Here is a 5891-nt window from a genome sequence, read left to right on the forward strand (position 1 = left end):
AAGTAACGATTTTCCCTATTATAATATTTTTATATTTATTTATATTATTAAGAAATAGTGAATTTAAATTTAAAAAAAAGAATAATATACTATGATACAATACATACATTGCATATAATAAATAATATTAAATATTAAATAGTGCAAGAATGCAGATAATAAATAATATTAAACATTTATATTGTCGAGAAATATTGATACATATGAACGATATAATGCATACAATTACTAGTACAAATTTTCATCTTTAATAATGTATGATTATTGATAACTCGTTGCTCTGTATAATAAATATTTATATTTATCTATTAAAAATGAAAACTGTTCATGTTGGGTATAGATTCGGGGCAAATACCCCAATAATTATAACCAAACTCCAAATCAATTTTTTTTTATGACGTATACCCATAATTAGGCAATACTCGAAATTTAATTCCAAAACCGAATCGTTTGGATCGATTACATGCGAAAATCAGATTTGACGGGTTAAATTGTAATTCTCATTGTGTAGTCATCTAATTGTATAAAACAAATGAGCGAATTCGATAAAAGAATTATAAACAGTTTATCTATTTGTTACAGTAATTAACTAAACAATCTTATTTTTATTAAATATTTTACAAAAATATTTTTTACAAAATAATTTATAAAATAAATAATTTAAATTATAAACTATGACAACCCGTTCCAAATTTTACGTTTTTATTTTATTTTAAAAGCGTGAATTTACGAAAATACCCTAGAGGCAAAGATTTTGACTTACGTTGACCATCGTCTAGAGAGACGTATGACTTATTATTTTAACATATTCTCGTAATACTCATTGGTGTGAACGCATAGGCGAAAGCTGTTTGCGAGTTTGGATTATAATGGTATAATTATGGACGTTTGAAAATGGTTATTTAAAGTTTAGTTATAAATTATTTGAATTCTCACCTTGTGGGAAAGTGGTCAATCAGATTTTAGACACAAATAAGAAGGACCAATCAAGTATAAGGTCAAGGAACCAATTAGAATTAGAGGGAGAGGGTGAGACCCAATCAGAAAAGAAAGAAATGGGAAAGCTTCCCATGCACCCGTGCCCAACCCTGTGTGAACACCCATTTTCCAAGGTCGATTCCGGCCAACTCCGATGGAGTTTTTCGACGCCACCACCACCATCTTGAAGCTCTCATTCCCCTCTACAAAAATCACCCAATAACCACCTTGATTAACCATGGTATATGGCGGTTGGAGGCCACGAAAGTCGACGAAAATTAACGGTGCCTTGGCCACTCTTTTCAAATTTTCGGCAAATCGGCAAAGCGATGACCGATGCCACCACTTGGGCTTTGTAGCCCATCATCCCAAGAGCAAAACCCAACCAACCTTGACGCCGTTGGACCACTGTAGAAGACGAATCAACACTAGGAAGTTTTAAGCACCCATCAGGTTTGTGAGCAAAATTGGTCATATTCCGTCTACTTTTAGATTTCGTGGCAGGTATGAAAGTTGCTCCACTCACTGAGATCTTCATTTCTGTGAAGTTTGAGAATTTTTTAAAATAGTTGGATTTTCCGGCGAGTCGAGGTGGCCGACCGCCACCCATGGTGGCGCATGGTCAGTGGGCCGCCAATGCTATTTTTAGGCTATGTCGAATGTCTTGAATTTAGTTTTGATATTTGAATGACGTAGGATGATCGTTGGAACCAAAATTCGTTACAATACGTTACTTGATAAAAATGTGAATCGACGATCCGACTGTTGGATCTTCACCAAAATTGGATACATTATAATACGTAATATTTAAGGATAATAGGAATATATGGATCAGGAATCCGATGTACGGATCTTCCCGATTGGATTTGTAAGTTAGTAAGATAAATGTTCACGACCACTTGTTTTGGGCAATTGGCGGAGATCTGACCGTTGGATCGTAATAAAATTTTAATATGTTATTCTAGAAGTATATTGCGGATCTTTGAGAGTTGTGGATTGGAAATCTAATATGCGGGTCTTCCGGATCGAGTTAGACATTGTGTAGACCTACTGTTGATCTTTGATCGATGATTGACTTGTGGTCAATGGGTCTCAAACTATTTTAAAATGTCCTTGAGGATGTGTTTTACGTGAATTACGTCTTCTATTGATAAGAGTTCTGACATGTGATTCAATAATTGTTCACAGGCGCCAATCATTCGGGATGCCTCGATGCGTGCGCTAGGAATCATAGCGTGGACTCCAGGTGAGTGAATCTTTTCCTTTTATCGTACATATTATTGATAGTTCCATCGACACTTTTAAATTGATTAAGTATATTACCTTCATATAATTATTGTAAATGCTTGAAGTACTAATATGAACTACGAATAGCTTGATCGATGTTTAGAGTACGTAGGCAGTCTAACGAGACGTTAGATGCAACCATAATATATTTGAGACAAAAGTCTTATTTAGGAAATTGAGTAATGCGAAGGAAATTGGTAAAGGCAAGTTTTAGTTTTGTGAATTAGTTAGTTAAATTAGTGTTAATTGGGTTTGTCACGGATAATTATCTCTGAAAATAAGTAGTTCGGGAGTAGGGCGTTATTGATTGTACATTTTACACTGTATTGTGTATAATTGAAAATGCTAAGACATAGTTGAGTATTGGATTGCATCATGGTATATCGATATGTATATTACTTGCACATAATTATTGGGAATGTTTTCAAGTGCAAAGGTGAACGCAGGACACTCAGATAAGTTCAGGTGAGTGTATGGTATTAGTTGAATCGATGGAGTTATAGCATAACTACATTTATGTGTTAGACAACTCTGATACTGTTGTACTGGTTGCCATGAGTTGTACATGTTATATTGAGATGCATTGAGAGCTCATAAACCTGCACCCTAGTATTAGTGCTCCCGTCCGTGGCTAGTGCACAGTCCTTCACGTGATGTTTACCTCCCGCACCTTACGCTCACCTTGGACTCAAGGTAGGTGTACAGGCCTGTCGTACAGACCACTATAGGTGGTTCCGACTCGTAGGTGACTCACGATTATTTGTACAGTCTTCACGTGATCGTAGCATTTGAGCGTACTTATTTACACCCAGTCTTTTCGTACATACCACTAGAGGTGGTTCCGACTCGTGTGCAGGGATGATTGATGAGATATGGATAAGTCATACAGGTCACTAGAGGTGACTCCCGACTTATATGCTAGCATTGATTGACGAGATATGAGTACAGCCGTACGGATCACGTTAGGTGATTCCGGCTGATGTATCATTTTATATTGATTAAGTTCATTTGGCCTACTTGTTAATGCATTGTAGAGTCTATAGACATGGCATACTTGTTGTTTTGGCCATTTTTGAGCATTGGTGGATACATAGATATATATATATATATATATATATGTGTGTGTGTGTGTGTGTGTAATACTGTCCTATAGAAAACGATAAGGGAATTACAATGAGGGGTTATTACTGTTAGAAAGGTAATAGTTTTGGAAAACTTGGTTTTATTGCTTACGCACACTTTCTGTTTTGTACCCCTTCAGGTTTTAACTGCTAAGTTCTTATGGACAAGGATATATGGCTAATCTTAGTATTGGTGGTTGCTTTTAAGGGTATGATTTTTACGCACACTACTGTACTTTACTTATGTTATGACATCGCGTGTAAAATGAGTTCGCTCCCACTCGTAGCGCTCTGGTATTTAGACATTTTTAGGTTCAAATTTATTCACATTTTATACACTATCATACTTTATGGTTTCGTCACCTTCCAGATGTCTGTTAATGTAACTCGATTTGGAATTCTAATGAAAATTTCGGATCAAAATATGATATAAATACAAAGTTTTGTACATTAATCACAACATATCTTAGAGCAGCCAAGTTAAATACAACCCTTGGGATATGTCGTGAGATCTGGCTGGAAGCCTGGACGGTGCGCATGAGGCGTGAAAATGGTGAATTATTTTTCGTGGTTAAGCAAGAAAGAAAAAGAGAAAGAAAAATCTGAATCATGATTACGCGTATTAAATGCATGGATTTGGTGATATCTTTGGGTGCATGGTGTGCCTCTTTCTGTCTCTGCGTTCACACGATTGCATGTCTCTATATCTCTCCCTATGTAGTCTCGACTGTCTGCTGTCTTATGAGTGATGAGAGAGAGTGAGAGAGAGAGAGGAGACTGGAGACTGGAGACTGGAAATTTGATTTGGAAGGCCGAATGTTTTCCATGTCAGTGACTCAAGTACTCCCTCCCAACTACTACTAGACCTCTAGTTCCCGGATTTTCTCGGCCTTGTCAAAATTCACGGCTGATCGGTTTGTTTATTCATCATTATCATCCAACGGCTGTAAACTAACCGTCTCCTATAAGTAACAATCTGAGCATTTCTAGCCTCTAGAGGTGAGTGAGACTAGGGTAGACGTATAGGAGTAAATTTGGGTCTCAAAAAAACCCTATTCATCAAATTTGACCTTTCCTTATTTCATAATTTCTCATTGTTTTGGCGTTGGAAAGCGTACAACCTCAACAAAATAAGGGTTGGTTGGGGAGACAATTGGAATGACCAAAGATTTATAAGAAAATGAATGAAAGGGATTTAAAAATTTTAAATTTTAATGATAAAATAAAAGATAAAATAAATAATATTAGAATTAATTTTTTAATATAAAAATATAATTTTTATTTAAAATAAATGGTACAAAAAACTTTTTATTAAAATTCCCAAGATTTATTCTCACAGCGTTTGGTAGAAACAAAGAAAAATTGGTGTTTGAGATATATATATATATATATATATATATATATATAATATTTAAGCATTTTTCTAAGAAGCACATGCGGTGGTGATTCATGACCCATTAAAAAAGAAACACTTTAATTTTTAATTTTTAATATAAATTTGAAAAGTTAAGTCCAGATGACTACCTAATTCATATTTAAACTCATCTCAATATACCATTTTATATTTAAACTTATCTCAATTTAACCAGTTTATATTTGAACAATAATTTTACTATTTATTGTAGATGCATGACTGAAGTAGTGTGCTTGAATATAATTAGTTTATATTTAAACCCATCTCAATAGTTTAGCATCATGCACCTGCCACATTTTGTCTTGGTTTTCTTTTGATCAACACCATACCGCATATGGATGTTGATATACTCCTACTTGATAGTTTACTCAGTATAACACGCTAAAATAACTAAATACAAATACTACAAACAGAAAGATAACACATTCATGTATGACCTTCATGCAATAGAAAATACGAGAAGCTTTTGACACATAATTATTTGTTCTATTGGCATTTTGATTCTGCACTCCACTTTGTTCAGAACTTGAATATCACGACAAGATTTATTCAATAATCTATGCTATTAGTTAAATAACTAGCTTTCATACATGCGTTTATGCGCATACAAAAGGTATTTTTTGAATCACGGCGTACTACACACGACTTACATGTTTTAAATGTATTTATATGCTTAAATTGACAAAAGAAAAGTCAAATATTTGAATTAAATGAATAATTTTAGATCATGCTAGAAGAAATCCCTCATAAACCAATTAAAACAACTGAATTTACATAATAAAATCGGTCTTTATAGAATTTACATTAAGAATAAAGAAAATAATATTTAATAAACAATTGATTGAATTATATTATTACTAGCCTATTATGAGGCTAAACCCACGCTCATCCCCTTTAGTTTAGAGAATATCGTTTATTTAAAAAAAAATCATTTGACAATTAATTTAGGGGTGTGATATCCACACACCCCATTTTACTTGTCATACACTTTTTTAATTTTCAACCGTTAGGTCGGATGAATTAAAGAAGATCAACATACATAAATTATCAAGGGTGTGTGGATAACACACTCCTTAATTTAATTACATTAT

Source organism: Pyrus communis, chromosome 10, assembly GCF_041283825.1.
Source record: "Pyrus communis isolate YQ-2024b chromosome 10, ASM4128382v1, whole genome shotgun sequence".
In the NCBI taxonomy this organism is placed as follows: Eukaryota; Viridiplantae; Streptophyta; class Magnoliopsida; order Rosales; family Rosaceae; genus Pyrus; species Pyrus communis.